Consider the following 22,700-nt stretch of genomic DNA (forward strand, 5'->3'; position numbering starts at 1 on the left):
GAGTGGAATGAAATGAACATATGAAAAGTTCTTAGAAGAGGGCCAGACAGATTATAAGCGTAACATAACAACCATTAATTGTTTTTACTGCTATAATTTGAAAGTCTTCAGGCACAGTGTTAATTCTTAATAAATATTAACTGCACCACATTCCCTTCTACAGTAATTCAGTAGCTGTAGGCCTTGCCTTTGCTTCCTATGGAGCAATGAGTTGTTAAGGAGGAAAATAGAAGGAAAGATTGTTGGTCTGAATACCTTACCCATTTGTACACAAAACTTCAAAAGTTCATCATTTTGCCTAATTCCTAAATATGACTAGACAACACAGAAACTCCTGAAATGTGAAGAAACCATGATAAAGACTGCGATGAATTGGTTGAAGAATAAAGACTCTAGGAGAAATAGATTATTCTAACAGGAAACAGATTCTAATTAGTACCCTGACAAATCTAAGGCCACACTGCTATCAAAAAATAAGAATCAGTTGCCATGAGAAGCAAACCACAAAACAACAAAGAAGAGTTTCTTTGGAGTTGAAAAATATATATGACAGATAAAATGAAAGGAAAAACATATACACGGGTTGAAGATTAAGTCAAATAACTGGCACAGAACCTAGAGCTAAAAAGATAGAGAAGAATTTGAGAGAAAAGATGGAAGACAGTCCAATGGGCCCAGCATTGGACTCAAAGGAATTCTAGAAAGGAGTAATGGTGATGATGGAGGGGGTGGGGGGTGGGGGTGAGTGAGGAGGATATTGCCAAATAAATAATACAAGAAAAGTTTTCTGAACTGAAGGAAATGTGAATCCTTGAAAGGAAAGGGTCCAAAATCACAAGATATAACTACATATACACTGAAATGTCTAACAATAGAAAATAAATAAAATTAAAATGGAAAATACTAAGTGCTGGGGCTGATGCAGATCAACAAGTGCTCTCATACACTGCTGGTGGGAAAACAGAAAGGTACATCCACTTTGGAAAACAAGTGGCAATATCATATAAAGTTAGACATGTAATTACATTGTGACCCAAGAAACCTTACTTTCAGTTATTCACACAAGAGAAGTCAAAACAGATGCCCACACAAAAGTCTGTAAATAAGTGTTCATGGTAGCTTTATTTATATGATATCAAAAAAAAGCAACCCAAGTGATCATCAGTTCTTCAGTTGTTGATTGGATAAACAAATTATGGTACATTCAAACAATAGAATATTACAGAAACCAAAAGGGACAAACTACTGATATATTCAACAATGTGAATAAATCTGAAAAGTATTTTAATAAATTAAAGAAGACACAAAAGCCTACATACAGTTTGATTGCATTTGTATGACATTCTCAAAAAGGCAAAACAATAGAGACAGAAATAAGATTAGTGTTTTCTAGGCACGGGAGATGAAAGATTGGAGATTAAGAAGAGGCATGAAGGGCTGGAAATACCCTGTACCTTGATACAGTGGTAAATTTAAAACGATATGTTTGTGAAAGCTTATCAAAATGTTCTTCAAAAATGGATAACCTTGTTTGTGAATTCCCCTTTAATAAATATGAATTCAATAAAAATATAAAGGCCTACTGAATAACAAGCAAGATAATTTTTAAGACCCACATTGGATATGTCATTAAGAAATTTCAGGAGCGATGTCAACAAGATGGTAGAGTAGGAAGTTTTGGAATCTTCTTGCCCCTACAAACACACCAATTCAGCAACAATTCATGGATAAATTACCTTTTTGAGAAATCCAAAAATTAGGTGAAAGACTCCTGTAACCCAGGAGAATGTGAATCAGAATAACAGAAGACAGTAGGGAGATTCAGATCACCTTCTCACCAGAGGACCTGCCCCTGGCACAGCATCAAATGACCAGATCTTTCTCCAGGATAAATAACATGTTAGGTCACAAAACAAGTCTTAAAACACTTAAGAAGATTGAAATCATACCAAGTATTTTTGTCTGACCACAATGGATTGAAAGTAAAAATTAATAGCAGGAGTAAAACTGAAAAATTCACAAATGTATGGGACTTAAACAACATACTCTTGAACGACCACTGAATCAAAGAAGAAATCAAAAAGGAAACAGAAAATGCTTTGAGAGCCAGGAAAATGAAAACACAACATACCAAAAACTTAGAGGATGCAGCAAAAACAGTATTAAAAGTTCATAGCAGAGATGAGGGGAAGATGGCAGAAGAGTAAGACGCAGAGATCACCTTCCTCCCCACAGATACACCAGAAATACATCTACACGTGGAACAACTACTACAGAACACCTACTGAACGCTGGCAGAAGACCTCAGACCTCCCAAAAGGCAAGAAAGTCCCCATGTACCTGGGTAGGGCAAAAGAAAAAAAAGAAAAAACAGAGACAAAAGAATAGGGACAGGACCTGCACCAGTGGGAGGGAGCCATGAAGGAGGAAAGGTTTCCACACAGTCGGAAGCCCCTCGCGGGCGGAGACTGCGGGTGCGGAGGGGGAAGCTTCGGAGCCGCGAAGGAGAGCACAGCAACGGGTGCGGAGGGCAAAGCGAAGAGATTCCCGCACAGAGGATCGGTGCCGACCGGCACTCACCAGCCCGAGAGGCTTGTCTGCTCACCCGCCGGGGAAGGCGGGGCTGGGAGCTGACGCTCGGGCTACGGAGGTCAGATCCCAGGGAGACGACTGAGGTTGGCGGCGTAAGCACAGCCTGCAGGGGTTAGTGCACCACGGTTGGCCAGGAGGGAATCTGGGGAAAAGTCTGGACCTGCCGAAAAGGCAAGAGACTTTCCCTTCCCTCTTTGTTTCCTGGTGCACGAAGAGAGGGGATAAAGAGTGCTGCTTAAAGGAGCTCCAGAGACGGGCGCAAGCCGCAGCTAACAGCACGGACCTCAGAGACGGGCATGAGACGCTAAGGCTGCTGCTGCCGCCACCAAGAAGCTTGTGTGCGAGCACAGGTCACTATCCACACCTCCCTTCCGGGGAGCCTGTGCAGCCCGCCACTGCCAGGGTGCCGTGATCCAGGGAAAACTTACCCGGGAGAACGTAGGGCGCGCCTCAGGCTGTTACAACGTCATGCCAGCTTCTGCCGCTGCAGGCTCGCTCCTTACTCCGTACCCGTCCCTCCCCCTGGCTTGAGTGAGCCAGAGTCCCCGAAGAAGCTACTCCTTTAACGCCATCCTGTCTGAGCAAAGAACAGATGTCCTCTGGTGACCAACATGCAGGGGCAGGGCCAAATCCAAAGCTGAGCCCCAGGAGCTGTGCGAATAAAGAAGAGAAAGGGAAATCCCTCCCAGCAGCCTTAGAAGCAGCGAATTAAATCTCCACAATCAACTTGATGTACCCTGCATCTGTGGAATACCTGAATAGACAACGAATCATATTCTTTCCTTCCTTCACTCTTTCCTTCCTTCCTTCCTCCCTCCTTCCCTCCCTACCTCTCTTCCTCCTTTCTTTCTTCCTTTCTTTCTTTCTTCCTTTCTTCCTTCCTTCCTTCCTTCCTTCCTACCTTAAGAACTATAAACCTGCAGGCTGCAAGAAGGAGACCCCAAACACAGTAAGTTAAGCAAAATGAGAAGACAGAAAATCACACAGCAGATGAAGGAGCAAGATAAAAACACACCAGTCCTAACAACTGAAGAGGAAATAGGCAGTCTACCTGAAAAAGAATTCAGAATAATGATAGTAAAGATGATCCAAAATCTTGGAAATAGAATAGAGAAAATGCAAGAAACATTTAACAAGGACCTAGAAGAACTAAAGATGAAACAAGCAACAATGAACAACACAATAAATGAAATTGAAAATATTCTAGATGGGATCAATAGCAGAATAACTGAAGCAGAAGAACGAATAAGTGACCTGGAAGATAAAACAGTGGAAATAACTACTGCAGAGCAGAATAAAGAAAAAAGAATGAAAAGAACTGAGGACAGTCTCAGAGACCTCTGGGACAACATTAAACGCACCAACATTCGAATTATAGGGGTCCCAGAAGACGAAGAGAAAAAGAAAGGGACTGAGAAAATATTTGAAGAGATTATAGTTGAAAACTTCCCTAATATGGGAAAGGAAATAGTTAATCAAGTCCAGGAAGCACAGAGGGTCCCATACAGGATAAATACAAGGAGAAACACGCCAAGACACATATTAATCAAACTGTCAAAAATTAAATACAAAGAAAGCATATTAAAAGCAGCAAGGGAAAAACAACAAATAACACACAAGGGAATCCCCATAAGGTTAACAGCTGATCTCTCAGCAGAAACCCTACAAGCCAGAAGGGAGTGGCAGGACATACTGAAAGTGATGAAGGAGAATAGCCTGCAACCAAGACTACTCTACCCAGCAAGGATCTCATTCACATTTGATGGACAAATTAAAACCTTTACAGACAAGCAAAAGCTGAGAGAGTTCAGCACCACCAAACCAGCTTTACAACAAATGCTAAAGGAACTTCTCTAGACACGAAACACAAGAGAAGGAAATGACCTATAGTAGCGAACCCAAAACAATATAGAAAATGGAAATAGGAACATACATATCGATAATTACCTTAAATGTAAATGGACTAAATGCTCCCACCAAAAGACACAGATTGGCTGAATGGATACAAAAACAAGACCCTTATATATGCTGTCTACAAGAGACCCACTTCAGACCTAGAGACACATACAGACTGAAAGTAAGGGGATGGAAAAAGATATTCCATGCAAATGGAAACCAAAAGAAAGCTGGAGTAGCAATTCTCATATCAGACAAAATAGACTTTAAAATAAGGACTATTAAAAGGGACAAAGAAGGACACTACATAATGATCAAGGGATCGATCCAAGAAGAAGATATAACAATTGTAAATATTTATGCACCCAACATAGGAGCAAATCAATACACAAGGCAAATACTAAGAGCCATAAAAGAGGAAGTCAGCAGTAACACATTCATAGCAGGGGACTTTAACATGCCACTTTCACCAATGGACAGATCATCCAAAATGAAAATAAATAAGGAAACACAAGCTTTAAATGATACATTAAACAAGATGGACTTAATTGATATTTATAGGACATTCCATCCAAAAACAACAGAATACACATTTTTCTCAAGTGCTCATGGAACATTCTCCAGGATAGATCATATCTTGGGTCACAAATCAAGCCTTGGTAAATTTAAGAAAACTGAAATTGTATCAAGTATCTTTTCCGACCACAACGCCATGAGACTAGATATCAATTACAGGAAAAGATCTGTAAAAAATACAAACACATGGAGGCTAAACAACACACTACTAAATAACCAAGAGATCACTGAAGAAATCAAAGAGGAAATCAAAAAATACCTAGAAACAAATGACAATGGAGACACGACGACCCAAAACCTATGGGATGCAGCAAAAGCAGTTCTAAGAGGGAAGTTTATAGAAATACAATGCTACCTTAGGAAATATCTCAAATAAACAACCTAACCTTGCACCTAAAGCAATTAGAAAAAGAAGAACAAAGAACCCCAAGTTAGCAGAAAGAAAGAAATCATATCAGAAATAAGTGAAAAAGAAATAAAGGAAATGATAGCAAAGATCAATAAAACTAAAAGCTGCTTCCTTGAGAAGATAAACAAAATTGATAAACCATTAGCCAGACTCATCTAGAAAAAAAGGGAGAAGACACAAATCAGTAGAATTACAAATGAAAAAGAAGTAGCAGCTGACACTGCAGAAATACAAAAGATCATGAGAGATTACTACAAGCAACTCTATGCCAATAAAATGGACAACCTGGAAGAAATGGACAAATTCTTAGAAATGCACAACCTGCCGAGACTGAATCAGGAAGAAATAGAAAATATGAACAGGCCAATCACAAGCACTGAAATTGTAACTGTGATTAAAAATCTTCCAACAAACAAAACCCCAGGACCAGATGGTTTCACAGGCGAATTCTATCAAACATTTAGAGAAGAGCTAACAACTAGCCTTCTCAAACTCTTCCAAAATATAGCAGAGGGAGGAACACTCCCAAGTTCATTCTACGAGGTCACCATCACCTTGATACCCAAACCAGACAAGGATCTCACAAAGAAAGAAAACTACAGGCCAATATCACTGATGAACATAGATGCAAAAATCCTCAACAAAATACTAGCAAACAGAATCCAACAGCACATTGAACATACACCATGAACAACTGGGCTTTATTCCAGAAATGCAAGGATTCTTCAATATACACAAATCAATCAACGTGATACACCATATTAACAAATTGAAGGAGAAAAACCATATGATTATCTCAACAGATGCAGAGAAAGCTTTCAACAAACTTCAACACCTATTTCTGATATAAACCCTGCAGAAAGTAGGCATAGAGGGAACTTTCCTCAACATAATAAAGGCCATATATTACAAACCCACAGCCAACATCGTTCTCAATGGTGAAAAAAAATTCTGAAAGTGAAATTAAAAAAACACTCCCATTTACCATCGCAACAATAAGAATAAAATATCTAGGAATAAACCTACCTAAGAACTATGGAGGTTCCTTAAAAACTACAGATAGAACTAACATATGACCCAGCAATCCCACTACTGGGCATATACCCTGAGAAAACCATAATTCAAAAAGAGTCATGTACCAAGATGTTCATTGCAGCTCTATTTATAATAGCCCAGAGATAGAAGCAACCAAGTGTCCAACATCAGATAAATGGATAAATAAGATGTGGCACATATATACAATGGGATATTACTCATTCATAAAAAGAAACGAAATTGATCTATTTGTAATGAGGTGGATGGACCTAGAGTCTGTCATACAGAGTGAAGTAAGTCAGAAAGAGAAAGACAAATACTGTATGCTAACACATGTATATGGAATTTAAGAAAAAAAATGTCATGAAGAAACTAGGGGTAAGACAGGAATAAAGACACAGACCTACTAGAGAATGGACTTGAGGATATGGAGAGCGGGAAAGGTAAGCTGTGACAAAGCGAGAGAGTGGCATGGACATATATACACTGCCAAGTGTAAAATAGATAGTGGGAAAGAGCCACGTAGCACAGGGAGATCAGCTCGGTGCTTTGTGACCACCTAGAGGGGTGGGATAGGGAGGGTGGGAGGCAGGGAGATGCAAGAGGGAAGAGATATGGGTACATATGTATATGTATAACTGATTCACTTTGTTATAAAGCAGAAGCTAACACGCCATTGTAAAGCAGTTATACTCCAATAAAGGTGTAAAAAAAAGTTCATAGCAATAAATGCCTATATTAAAAAAGAAGCAAGACCTCAAATAAACTACCAAATTTACATTGAAAACAGCTAGAAAAGGAAGAACTAACTAAACCTAAAGTTAGCAAAAGCAAAGAAATAACAAATATTAGAGCAGAAATTAATAAAATAAAGAATAGAAAACAATAGAAAAAATCAACAAAACTAAGAGTAGGTTTTCAAAAAAGATAAGCAAAATTGATGAACCCTTGACTTAACTAAGAAAAATGGGAGAAGACTCAAATAAATAAAATCAGAAATGAAAGAGACATTACAACTAATACTACAGAAATAAAATGGATCATAAGAAACTACTATGAACAATTATAAGCCAACCAGTGGGATAACCTGTAAGAAATGGATACATTCCTAGAAACATACAACCTATTAAAAAAGATCATGAAGAAATAGAAGGTCTGAACAGACTTATCACTAGTATGAAGATTGAATCAGTAATCAAATCCTCCCAGCAACAACAAAAATCCCAGGATAAGATGGCTTCAAAGGAGAATTCTATCAAACATTTATAGAAGAATTAAAGCCAATCCTTCTCAAATTCTTCCAAAAAACTGAAGGGAATGAAACATTTCTCAAATCATTTTATGAGCCCAGCAATACCCTGATACCATAGCCAAACAAAGATGCAATTAGAAAAGAAAACTACAGGCCAATATCCCTGATGAATATAGATGTAAAAATTCTCAACAAAATACTAGCAAACTGGATTCAACAGCATATTTTAAAAATCATACACCATGACCAAGTGAAATTTATCACTGGGATGCAAGGATGGTTCAACATAAAAAAGTTAATTAATATGACACAATACATGAGACAAAGCAATGGATAAAAACCATGTCATAGTGCCAATAGATGCAGAAAAAGTGTTTGACAAAATTCAATCTCCTTTTATAATAAACACCAACAAACTAGAAATACAAGGAAATTACTTCAACATAATAAAGGCCATATATGACAAGCCCACAGGTAATATCATACTCAACAGTAAAGACTGAAAGCTTTTCCTCTGAGAAGAGGAATGAAGCAAGGATGCCCACTCTCACCACTTCTTTTCAACATTCTACTGTAAGTATTAGCTGGAGTAATTAGACAAGAAGAGGAAATAAAAGGCACACAAATTAGAAAGAAAAAAAGTAAAACTGTTCCCATTTGCAAATGTCCTGATCTTATATATAGAAAACTATAAAGACTCCATTAGAAAACAAAAACAACAAAACTTTAGAACTAATAAACAAATACAGTAAATTTACAGGATACAAAATCAAAATGGAAAAAAATCAGTTGTATTTCTATACACTAACAAAACAAATTATTTGAAAATAAAATTAGGGAGACAATCCAGCTTACATTGGCACCAAAAAAGGATAAAATACTTAGAAATAAAGTTAGTTAAGGAGGTGAAAGAATTGTATACTAAAAGCTGGAAAAAATTGATGAAAGAAATTAAACAAGACACAACAAATAGAGAGATATTCTGTGTTCATGGATTTAAAGACTTAATATTGTTAAAATATCCATAGTACCCAAAGCAATTTACAGATTTAATGCAATGACTATCAAAATTACAATAGCATTTTTTACAGAAATAGAAAAAACAATTCTAGGATAGAATGGAAAATAATTCCTATGGTACCACAAAAAACCATGAATAACTAAACTGACCCTGAAAAAGAAGAACAAAGTTAGAGGGATTACACTTCCTGATTTCAAAATGTATTACAAAACCACAATAATCTAAACAGCATGGTACTGGAATAAGGACAGACATATGGAACAATGGAACAGAATAGAAAGGCAAAAATAGATCCATGCATTAATTGTCAACTGATCTTTTATACAAGGGTGCCAAGAATACACAATGAGAAAAGGATAATCTCTTTAACAAATGATTTTGAAAAAATTGGATATCCACATGCAAAAGAATAAATTTGGCTCATCTTCTACAATACACAAAAATCAACTGAAGATAGATTAAAGACTTGAAAGAAAGAAACTAAAATTTTTCTAGAAGAAAACATAGGGAAAATCTTCACAATATTTATATTAACAATGATTGCATTGATATGACACCAAAAGCACAAGCAACAGCAACAAAAATAAACAAGTGGGATTATATCAAGTTAAAAACTGCATAATCAGGGAAACAATCAACTCAGCAAAAAGGAAACCTATAGAAGGGATGGGAGAAAAATATTTGCAAATCATATGTCTTAAACTGCTCATTATGCTATAACAAAATACCATAGACTGGATAGCTTATGAATAACAGAAATTTATTTCTCATAATTTTATAGGCTGGAAATCTGAGATCTGGGTGTCAGCATAGTCAGATGAGGGCTCCCCTTCCCTGTTGCAGGTTTTTCCTTGTATCTTCATGTAGCAGGAGGCATTAGGCAGCTCTGTGGAATCTCTTTTATAAGAGCACTAATTCCATTCATGTGAGGTCCTAAGTCCTCCCAAAAGTCCCACCTCCTAATACCATCATATTGGGAATTAGAGTTTCAACATATGAATTTTAAGGGATTACCAACAGTCAGACCACATCACACACATCTGATAATGAGTTAATCTCCAAAATATATAAGGAACTCCTACAATTCAATAGTGAAAAACAAACACTTAACCTGATTTAAAATGGGCTAAGGATTTAAATGGACATTTATCCAGAGAAGTCATACAAATAGCCAATAAGTAAATGAAAAAAAAAAAAAAAAAAAGTTCAACGTCACTAATCACCAGGGCAATACAAATAAAAGCCAGCATGAGATATCACCTCATACCTGTCAGAATGGCTATCATCAAAAAAAAAAAAAAAAAGACAGCAACTATTGGTGAGAATGTGGAGAAATTGGAACACTTTTAAACAGTTGATGGAAATGCAAAATTCTGCTACTTCTATGGAAAATAGTATGGAGGTTCTTCAAAAAATTAAAAATAGAACTACCATATGATCCAGCAGTCACACTTTTGATATTTATCCGAAAGAATGGAAATCAGGATCTTGAAGAGATATTAACATTCCTATGTTCATTGCAGCACTGCTTACAATAGTCAATATCTAGAAACAACCTAAAGGCCCATTCATAGATAAATGGATAAGGAGACTGTGGTATATACATACGACAGAATATTATTTAGCCTTTAAAATGGACATTTTGCAATATTGAATAACATGAATGAACCATGAAGACATTGTGCTACATTTAAAAAGCCAGCCACAGAAAAACAAATACTGCATGATTCCGCTTACAGAAGGTATCTAAAATATTCAAGTTCATAGATCAGAGAGTGGAGTGGTCGTTGTCCAGGGCGGGAGGGAGGGGTAAATGGAGAATTACTCATGAACAGGCATAACATATCAGTCAAACAAGATGAATAAGCTCTAGAAATACACTCTACAACATTGTAACTATAGTCAACAATAATGTATTATACACTCAAAATTCTGTTAATAGGCTAGATCTCACTTTGTGAACTTACTACAATAAAATAAAATTAAAAAAAAGAAATTTCAAAACACTAATGAGTAACCAAAGTATTAACAATTTTATATAGAGAAAAATAGGTTACCTACAAAGAAATAAAGGACAGAATATCTTCAGACACATCAAGAACACAGGATGCCAGAAAACAATAGAGAGAGGATTTCAAAGTTTTAAGGGGGACATATTTTTTAATTATTAATTATTCAATAATAATTTATTAAATAATTTACTTAATAATAATAATTAAATAATTTTTCAATCCAGAATTTTATATGCAGCCCAACTGTCAGGACAGATAAGAATTAATGAAGTGTATAATCTAAATACCCACTCTTAGGAAGTTACTTGAGAATGAAAATTAAAACTAAGAGAAAGACATGGCTTCAAAAAAAAAAAATAGTGAATTTAAATCAAGACAGCAGTAAAAGGAAGCCCAGAGAAGAGGGTGCTATGAAACCATTTTAGGGAATATACAGTCCAGATTCAATCAGGACATGGAAAGGATGCAAAGGGGAAAAAGAATTAAGCAGAGTAAGAAGAAAAATGCTTGAAAATGTAGAGTGGGAAGAGTGACATCACTAAGATGGTGACATAGTTCATTCCCACCTTTGCTCCCCCACACCCCACAAGAAGAACAACTAACAACTATTAATGGATAAGACACCACTGAGAAAATTCTAGAATTTGGTGGTGAGGCTGAGGCACTCCCTGAACCACAGAGACTGAGAAAGAAGTATAAGCATAAGAAAAGGGCATAATTTTCAAGAATTTTTTTAAAAAACAAAAGAAAATCTACTGGAAACTTTCAGGAAAACAAAATGGAATAAGGCATCATAATCTTTACTTGAAGCAAACCTGTAATTTTGGAACAGAAAGTAGGCTTTGAGAGCAACATGCAAGTGGATTCTAAGCACCCCTCCCCACAAATTGCCATACACAACATGAGGAAACAAGGGAAGATTGAAGATGTGTCAATTTAAAGAGTTTAATGCTGAAATCACGTAAAACAAATGCCAAAACTCACTCAAAAAACTAGCTGAGGTAGGAAATGAAACTTAGCAGAATTACATGTTTGTAAAACAAAAATCAAATTTGAGTAATTGCTGTAGAAAATTGATCTGATGTGTAGGAGTTAATGTTTTCTCTTTTATTATCAAAACATAAATGAGGCATATAAAATAAATTAAATATGAAATTATGCAGAATTAAAACAAGGATTTGGTGGATGTGACATAAATTTTGGAAAGCATAAACATTACGTTTCCCCACTTCCCCCATCACTCAAGTTAAATTGTTATACAGAAAGGGTGCCAAGTTTATCCGTGAGCCTTGTATATCATGTTCCCTGGGCCTCCCTACCTCAGCACACAGCACTGTGCCTCTTGGTGTAACAGAGTTTGAGAACTTGTCTTAACATGATCTTCATTTACTGACTTCAATCATTGCCAGCTGGCACTGATTCTATGAGTACACATGTTCTTTTTTCAAAAATCTCTAGCTGAGTCTCAAGGTATCATATTGGCTCACCAGAATGAAGATTATTTTAAGACCAGAGGAAGGTTCTTTTTCTTTATTAAATTCTTTCAAAGAGATCTTTTCTATTGGAAAATAAAATTCTTACTGAATTAAGCAGCCTTGCTGGTCTATGTTACTGTTCACAGGTATCTAAATCACAGATATTATGTTCCTCAATCCACTTGAATTGTGTATATCCCAATAGTTATCTCAAGTAAGGAAAATGAAGGTGGGATTTACCTAAAATGCCATAGTTCTCTTATTCAGCCATTCATCCTTCATGTGATGATTAGTTATTTAGTACCTAATATTACCAGTCATGGTGCTGCATCATGGGGGTACAATGGTGAGCAGATTATTATGTAATAAGATTTGTGTTTGGGAAAAAGAAAAACTTAGTTGGCTTCAGAGTAAACAGGTTAAAGAGTAAAAAGAGCTGAGAGTAGAAGGAGATTGGATGCCTAATTGGCAGATAACCCACAAGACATGATGCTGAGGGAGGGAAAGAAAGATGTATTGAGGTCACCTCCTAAGTGTCAAATTTCTTAACCAAATGATGTTCTAAGGAGAGCTTCCAACAGCCGTCCTGTTGGGGTACTGGAGGAAATCTTTTTTCAGGAAATCCCTGAAAAGCCTCTCATTAGGATGGGGTATTGCCACAGGCACTTGGCTTATCTCAAGAGTTTGCATGTTCCTAAATTCATTCAACTTCAAGACTCACTAATTACACTTTTATATTTTAAGCCTATTATGGAAGAAATTCAGACTACATGGGTGTTTGCTACAAGCCAAAATTTGTTCAAGATAAGCCAGTAGTAATAACCTCAGGCCTAGTGACTCTTGAACATATTTAAACCTTAATGATTTAAGGGGGAAGGTGGTTAATAAACATTTCAGAGTTCTTTCCAGATGGAAAACAAACATTTTCTTTTTCTAATTTCCCTTAAACTTGTCATTATTTGGCAGAAATCGTCAAAATAAATGTACCATGCTTCAAAGGAGCCAGCACATAAGAGACCAGATAGCAGCAAGATGAATCCTCTTGTCTTAGCAGGCTTATGCTCCGAACACAGATGTTTGGGAAATGAAGGGTGGGCACTTGTGATAATGTATTGCATCATTTCTTTGACCTCAAGATAAAAGCAAATAAGAGAAGCAAAATGTGCCACTCATCAGTCTATTAAAATGAAAACTGTCACAAGGCTCTGATCTAGCACATGAATTCTGTCTTTACCTGAAAGATGGAGTATTTTCATCAGAAGGCCAGCTATTCCTTGTTCTGGTATGCTTTCTTGTGAAAGAGGAATGGAATTAGGGAACAGGAAAGAAGGATTTTACATTTCATTTAATTTAGCTAATACTTCAGGCCACATTCACTGAGTTGTTCCACCCTTCTAAAAAGATAAAGAAAAATGAACACTTACCCAGTTTCCACTGTCACAAACTTTGGACAAATGTCTTTACTACTGCTCTCAGCAATCTTGTGAGGACGCAATTATTTTCCCCATTTTCAGATGAGGAAACCAGAGTTTGGCAAAGTTACATAACTTGTCCAGCATCACATAGTCAGGCTTTAGTATGGCCAGGGCCAAAATCCAAATCTAATTCTGAAGGTCATGTGGTTACCTAAATCTCACTCCTTTTCAGAAGTAGGTGCTGTATAAAATACAAAGCTGTATGGTTACAATAAATATAAATAAAACAATACAAGGTTACAAGAAGATGGCTCACATTTGAATACTAAGCCATGTGATGCTTAGTGTAAAGCTACAAGATTTCAAAGATGGAAACCCAGGAATGTGTAGTGAAAGGAATATGATCTTTGGGATCAAAAAGACCCTAGTTCTGTAATGGGGAAGAACAAATCTGACTCCATATTAGATCTGTCTCTTTTACTTTAATCTTTGTATTCTGTTGCTTTTGCTTTGAGTAAAGAATGTTGCCTATAGCCTGAAATATACAGGATAGCCTATTCTCAAGGCTCTGACCTTTAAGGGTATTACACTTTTCCATTCATATAGAGATAAAAAGTTGCAGAACAGAGAATAATATTTGTTCTTTTGGAGGTTTATAGGAACATCGTGACTGGACCTACTGAACAAAAGATTCCCTCACCAAGAACTTTGCAACAACCAACAATGCCCCTCCCTTACCTTGCCTTTAAAAATGCTTTGCTGAAAGCTTTCAGGGAGTTCAGGGTTTTTGGGAGGCATGAGGCAGCCATCTCCTTGCATGACCCTGCAATAAACCTTTCTCTTCTCCAAATTCTGATGTTTTGGCATTGTTTGGCCTCATGGAGCATTGGGAACATGAACTTGTGTTCGGTAACAGTTGAGTCTCAGCTCTCACCCTTACTTGCTCTGTGACCTTGAACAAATTGCATAACCTCATAGCTGCAGGTTGCTTATCTAAAAAAAAAAATTTTTCCCCCATATCATAGAGTTTTTCTGAGAATTAAATGAGATGATATGACTAAATTACCTGACAGTATGCCTGGTCCACGATATCTGTCCCCAAAATGTCAACTTCATGTCACCTCAAGCTAGTGACACCCAGGAAGAAAAGTTGAAGAGAAATTCATTAACCGAGTTAATATCTACACAGCAATTTGAAAAAGTGCTTATGATAAAATTATGTGTAGACTCATGTATATGTATATATGTACACACACATACATGCACATTAAAGTTTTATGTTTGCTAGAAAACAAGTTCATTTCAAACCTGTGCTATTGTTCTATCTATCAGAGAACTGTTTTCCCAGTGCTCTGCCAGAAAAAAATGTAAATTTCCTATTAGTGTCACCAGCATGATGGGTGATGCACACTTGTACATTTCCAGCCCAACTCCCAGAAAGAATGAGTGTAAATGCAGCAATTAGCAGACTCTTATTCTAGGCTTCAAAACCTTATCTGCAGTACTTATGATCACAGAATCGACACTCAAACACAGTTTTGCAAGGAAGGAGCTTATCTCTGATTAAATAAAATCTATTTTCCATTTAAAAAAGTGATAAACACCAATTATTTTAAAAAAATAGAATATACTCTTCTCCCAGAAAAGTATCCTAGTGCTCCCAAGAGATATTGTCTCTTCCTGTAATGGTTGTTATGCAGAGTTTCTTTTCATTGTTATAATTTTATCATAGAGACCCTACCATTTTACCCAGGCTTTTCCTTCAATATCGCAAAGATTATTTTTAGCAGAGTGGTTAAATCTCTGAAAACAAACTGTGATATCCAGGATATCCCTCTAACCTGCTCTGTATCCTTGATCTGGGCACTAAAACTCTGTAAGCCTCAAAGTGTCACATACAAAATGAGGATAATAACCATTAAGCCATCAACTTATTACAGGGCTGTGTGAGGGTAAAGTGAGATGATCTGATACCTACCAGTGTTCTTGGTCTTCCCCAATCAATAGAAATTGATCAGAGGCCAGACAAGAAATTTAGACAAGGCTTTCCTGGGACCCCTGCTGCAGCCGCATGGGGCCAGAACAAGCAACAGTTTCCCTTGCTTGCTCCCTGCGGGGATGCAGAGCTTGTTCCTTATATGGGGTGAGGGTAGGGGTGTGTCCTTGGGCCAGAAGGATGGCCTAGGCGGTTTGTCCACCCCTTTGGTGGTGTTGAGTGCAGGGGGCATATGCATTACTCTGTTTTTGCTCCCAGCTCAGAAGTGGCAGTTGGTTTTTGTTTTTTTTTTTTATCTTTTTGTATCTTGTTGTCCCTAATCTGCACCAACTGCACATGCACACAGTTATTTTTAGTCCCTTATAATCTCTCTGTATTTCATTGCTTGAGGAGACATTTGTCCAGTTACAAGCACTGCAGCAAAGGGGTCCAGGCCCCAGGTCCCAGCCTGTCTCAGATCCATGTAAAACTCTTAGGAGAATACTGTGTAGAAAGTAAGAACTCAATAAAATTATTATTGCTTACCTCTAGGAGGACTTATTTTTTTTTATTGCAAAAGACACCAAAAAATCAACTGACTTCAGTAAATGAAATCACATTTACTTCCAAAACGGAAAGTCCAGATGTAGACCTGGCCAGAGAGTCAATCAATGGAGTGGCTGTTACTCAGAGACAAGCCCTGCCCATGGCGTGACAGGTTGGCTACAGTGGAGCTGGCGCTGGTCCAATTCCCCACAACCCCAAGGTCAGCAGAGGGAGCCTCTTCCTGTTGGCACATGCACAAGTCCTAGGAGTCCCTCTGATTGGACTATTCTGGGTCACTTGCTCATCCAAAACAATGACAATTGCTGGGAGAATTTCAAGTTTTGATTAACTAATTGTGGGAGGTCAGTTAATAGTCCCCCAAATATGTTCACTGATCCCAGGAACCTATGAATATGATACCTTACATGGCAAAAAGGACTTTTCAGATGTGGTGAAATTAAGGATCTTGAGATGAAAAGATTATCCTGGATGATCTGGGTGCACCGAATGGAATCACAAGGGTATTTATGAGAGGGAGGCAGAAGGATCAGTGGTCAGGCAGCATGATGATGAAGTCAGAAATTAGAGAAAAGTAACCACAAGCCAAGGAATGCTAGCAGGCTGTATAAGCTGAAAGAGACAGGAAACATATTCTCTCCCTGGGACCTCTGAAAGGAACCAGCCCTGCCTTCTGACACCATGATTTTAGCCCCATGAGAACCATTTTGGACTTCTGACCTCCAGAATTGTAAACCTCTAAGTTTGTGATCATTTGTTACAGTTGCACCAAGAGAACCCAGTAGGCCAGTCTTGGGTCACAATCTTCAATCCCTGTGTACTCAGATCACATGGATAAGTATGGAGGAGGGATAATTCTCCAGAAGGAAAACAGAGGTTCTGTTACCAGAAATGAATGAGTATTGGGGTAAAGTCCACAAGTCCATGTAGCGATGTTGTCTTTGCTGCTGCAGCTTTTTGCTGTTGTTATTCTTTTGAAAAAAATTCTGCATAAACAGCAGTACCATAGCTGACTACATTTTTGAGTAGCTTTGCCATAGTATACTTACTTCATCTTCTATACTTGTACGTTGGATCCTTGAAAGGAGGTATTTTTCTTTGTTCATCCTGGACACACATGATGTTGAGATAACAATAAGGTGGGGTGATCTGTGTAGCAAGTTGGCAGGTTATTTTCCTATTGGTGTTGATCACATGACAAAAGGTATCTAATAGTAGTTATAACCATGACTGGACAATTGTAAAACAAACTCAGTTCTGGAAACATAAGTGCTAGGCCTTTTTCTTTCACCAGGGGCCTTGTTCATCTTAAGTCCTCACTTTCCTTCCTTGGGTCTTGACTCATAGTCTATGGATTATTGGGAGTTGAATGAACAAAGTGAGCTCAAAGCCATCTTCTGGTTTTATGGTTCTATAAGTCACTCCACACTAGTGGAATTGATTGTAAGGGAAGCACAGTCTCTTTGGGGCACAAGCAGACTGTGGGATGTGGAGGGGGAAGGGTTCTGAGTTTGGAAAAGTTGGGATAATATTAAAAAGAAAGCTGATCAAAAGATCATAGCCACTAAATTCCAGGGCCAACTCCATCACCACCAGTTTTCTTTCCTGTATAAGAATGATGTAATTGAATCCATGGCCAGGATAGTAGAGAAGGTTTTCAGTGAGGAGATGGGCTGGGGAAAAGTTATTTTTCTGAAAGTGGTAACGATAGCAGTATACTGAAATCATCTGGGAGATTTTTTTTTTTTTTTTTGTGAGCGGCATGTGGGATCTTTGCAGACCGGGGCACAAACCCGTCTCCCCTGCATCGGCAGGTGGACTCTCAACCACTGCGCCACCAGGGAAGCCCTGGGAGACTTTTTTTTAATTGCAAATGGATTAATCACAGGAAACCCCCCTCAACCAAATTAATTCTGATAGTGTCCTTAAATGTCAGTATTCAAGGTGGAAGGTCTTGGATAATGTGACAAAAGTCTCACAGGTGATTTTGACACATCTTCATTCCCCAATCTACCCCAGCCCTGTTGACTACCAGGGTTTAGATTATATTTAACGTCTTTTGTAGTTGTCTGTCTTAATTCTAACTTATCATTCTATGCACTGCTTTTCCCTGTGTAGGATCTCAGTAGACACTGGAGAAAGACATAGAACTATCACTATCACCTTATTTTCCACCTGTTGCCTTTTTCTGGGCCAGGGTGCAGACAGGGCTTTATGCCAGAGTGTTCAGAATTCAGGGCACTAGCCCAGCCCAAAGCAACCTCTACCTGACAGGTTTAGGTGACAGAGGCTGTCCCAGGCCTCAAAGGTAGAATCTTGAGTTTCTCAGACAAATACACACAAGCAAGAAGTCAAATGTGGCAACCACAAGAGGCTGTCACCCACATATGGTAGGTTCAGAAACTCAATTTTTCTTGACAATTCAGCATCGGCTTCGACAAGACAATCTTTTTCATCTGTCTGGGAAAGAGAAACAAACAATTTTCTCTAGTCAGTAATGGTTGATGGGGATAGATGCTCTACCCAGGGAAATGTTTGTTACCTAGGGCCATGCTGGGACATTCACAAGTCCTTTCCAGGACTGCTCTAAAAAAATAAAACCATCTTTACTTGATGTGGTGTCATTGCCACTACTTACGACTCAAATCAAACATTCAAATCATGAGGATATGATAGAGCAATTCAGCAAATGAGAAGAGACTAGGAAAATAAAAAGTACCATTGGGCCATAGGATACCTCTGCTTTATCAAAGACATTAACTTTTTTTTAAATTAATTAATTTTATTTTTGGTTGTATTGTGTCTTCGTTGCTGTGCACGGATTTTTCTGTAGTTGCAGTGAGCGGGGGCTACTCTTTGTTGTGGCATGCCAGCTTTTCATTGTGGTGGCTTCTCTTGTTGCAGAGCATGGGCTCTAGGCACACGGGCTCAGTAGTTGTGGCATGCGGACTCTAGAGTGCAGGCCCAGTAGTTGTGGCACATGGGCTAAGTTGCTCCACGGCATGTGGGATCTTCTCAGACCAGGGCTCAAACCACGTCCCCTGCATTGGCAGATGGATTCTTAACCACTGCACCACCAGGGAAGCCCAAAGACATTAACTTTTAAAAGGAAGCATGATTTAAAAATGAAAAGACTACATCATGGCTTTTACAAGAAAAAGACGGGTCAAAAGACCTATATGGAGTGATTACTTTTTGTCAAAAACTGTGTTACCTCCTTCCCATTCACAGCCTTATTTAATCTTCACAACTAGACTTAGAACTGTGGTGATCTTATAGATGAAAATATTGAGGAACAAAACACCAGAATTCATTGTCCTGGTATATAAGTGGGAAGAAAAACTCTCCTTCTGCCTTTTCTAGCACAACCTGGATGTGTCTCTTTGTTTAAACTGAAGAACCTTTGCACTCCCTTGCAAAATATTCTGTGACCTCCTTCCTGGTGGAGCTGAGGTGATGGTGGTGTCTAGAACAGAGCCTTAGTCATACCCACCAGTCACTGTGCACCCAACCAGAAGCTTGTCTGGGACTCCTTGACAAGTTATATGTGTGGTTTGGGAATTTTGTTTCCCCAGTGACAGAAACCAACATAAAATTGGCAAAAGTAAAACAGAAATTTGGTGTTCACCAAATATTGGGGTATTTGAACAGAGGGAATAAATATCTTAATATCAGAAACATAGGGATCTATTGGTTTTTAAGAAAACTGGAACCAGGGGCTCAGAATGCTGCCAGGATACATTATTTCTCTATCCCTATCTCAACTTGCGTCCATTGTCACTGCATCAGCCTTACTCTCTTGCTATAGATGGGCTTGCTCCAAGTAGCAGGAAACTTATCTCCCAAGATCTGGGAAGGACTGACTCATATTCATCCTGGTCACAGATTTAGAAATTAGCTCACCTCATGTTGTGTGCCCACTGGTAGACCATCACCTAAAGCCAGAGAAGTAGCTCTGTATGTTCACGGTAGCTCCTGTACTGACAATACAAATGAAGTGGAAAAGAGAACTTTCCAGAACAGTAAGCCTACTGGGGTGACCATACCATTAGCATCCAGGACACAATGGAGGCAAACAGCCATGGGACAAAGGAGAAGTTTCTACCAAGTCTAATGTAAACATTTCAATGCCCTGGAAACTGTTACATTTTCAAACTCCAAGTAGGTGGTTGTCAAGACTTCAGAGTATGCCTGCACTCTCTTATTCATTCCTCAGATTACTGGTGCTAAAATAGAAGAGAAAATAAGAATAAGATATGATCCCTACCCTCAGAGTTTACTGCCTGCCAGGAGAAACAGACAAGTATACTAATGATGTCAGTACTGTGAGCAGAGTGTATTAATGAAGGTCCATAGAGGGCTGTGTTTTTCATGCTGTATGTTGGGACCCATTGGCAGGTCATTAAATCAATTTAGTAGGCTGCAGACAGCATTTTTAAAAAAGAAATAAAACAGACCAGAGTATATCAGTGTAAAGATGCAAGAATCTGGTGAAACAATTGTATTTCAATTGTGAGGGAAGCTCTGTATGTGTCGGTTTGTGTAGTAAGTCATGATATAAAATATATTTTTTACTTTAGGTCATTGTCAAGAATCTTTGAAAGACACTAATATGGTGTGAGTAGGAACACAGAGAAGAGATATCTAGATGAGACTCATAGAAGTTGGAAGAGGAAAAAGTTTTCTGAAGAAGAGGACTCTTCATCCGAACCTCAGAGAAAAGGCAGTAATTCCAAGAGAAAGGGTAGCTTGTGAAAAAAGCACAGAGGACTGAGAAAGCAGAGCAGACTGAAGAAGTCTTGTGGCTGAAGAGTAGCAGTTGTGGACCTACAATGAGTCATGCACTGTAGTTTTAACCCTCAAGCTACCGTCCCATGACCAAGAGCTGAGAATGAAGAAATGAGGAGACAGGGAACATACTTATCACAGAAGGCACGAAGTGATGGATGAGAATCAGATGAAAATATTATAAAAATTTAGAGTGTCAAAGATCACTTTTGCTTAAGAACACAAGAAAGCTTCATGAAGGAGGAAGCATTTTTGAGTTATCTATGAATGTTTCTCAAGCTTGGCCCAGGGATCAAATGTATGGTGCTTGAGTGCTTGAGTGTGGGGAGTTGGGTGAGGAAGAAAGAGTAGAAAACATTCCAAGAAAATTTCAGAGCCAAAAAGAAAGTGGTGACTGAGTAAGCACACCCTTGCCCTGAGGCTCTCTCAAACCAATGGTGGTCATTGCTTGAGTTCTTTGTACAACGCCAAATAAAATCTAATTCATTATTTGACACTCTGACATATGCTCATTGGAGGGAGGCAGTCTTTCATCTTAGTTAAAATTCTAAGATCTGTGTGACATTGGTCTAGTTAACTCGTCATTCTGTGCTTTGGAGTTCTCTTGGGTGAAACTGATAATTGTATTCTGCTCAGATCTTCAAGAAAGAACTTGACAGTCAGCTGACAGTAGTGTCATTAGCTATCAGCCTTCAGCCGTAGCACCATTGGTTTCCACTGCAGAATTAAAGCTGAGGGCACACTCTTTCCAGAAGGCCCTAGGCAATGACAGAGCATGGACAGATACTAGGCCCCAGCCATATTTGTCCAATGTGGGACTCTGCTAAAGAGTAAGCTTTGCTTTGGATCTCCCCCTTGGGATTGCCAAGACTTTGTCAAAGCTGCATCAGTGTCAGAGTCTCATTCTACCTAGCTCTGCTTCCTCCAGACTCCTCCCTTTCAGAGGTGTCAAATCTGTTTGGTGGCCTGAAGTCTTTTCCCACCCTATCCTGCTTCTTCCCTCTTTATCTTCCATAGGCAAAATGGCCAAGAAATCTCTTGCACTGCCTGAACATCTGTTTCCCTGAATGGACACAATACCCAAATGTTGGGCTGTCCCAGGTTTCAGTTCTTGAATCGCTACACTTTCTCATTTCCTAGATGAGCCCACTTCATTTTTAGGGTTTTAATGCCATTTGTATGTTAAAGACTCTCAAATTTGTGACTCCAGACCCAAAGAGTCTTCTGAACTTCAGGCACATATATCCAATCCCTATTTAACAGCTCCAGTGGCTATCCAATAGGAACCTACGACAAAATTGTCCAAGTTCCAACTCGTCATCTTTTCTCCTAAACTTGTCCTTTCTTCAGTGTTTCCCACCTCAGTAAATAGCAACTTGACATTTATAGTTGGGCAAACACTTTGGTGCCATCCTTGATTTCTCTTATTCTCTCATAGTCCACATCAATCCAACGGCAAATCCTGTGGATTCCACCTAAAAAAAACACACTGAACCCCAACCAGTTCTCAACACCTGCACCAGTACAACAGAGTCTCAGCCAGCATGTCCTCCTCTCTGGAATACTTCCATGGCCTCCTATTTGGACTCCCTATTCCCACTCTTAACCTATCCAATCTATTCTCAACACTGTAACCAGAGTACCCTTTTTAAATGTAAACCAGCTCATGTCATTTTCATCTCAAAACCCC

Source organism: Neophocaena asiaeorientalis, unplaced genomic scaffold (assembly GCF_003031525.2).
Source record: "Neophocaena asiaeorientalis asiaeorientalis breed wild unplaced genomic scaffold, Neophocaena_asiaeorientalis_V1.1 scaffold218, whole genome shotgun sequence".
Classification (NCBI taxonomy): domain Eukaryota; kingdom Metazoa; phylum Chordata; class Mammalia; order Artiodactyla; family Phocoenidae; genus Neophocaena; species Neophocaena asiaeorientalis.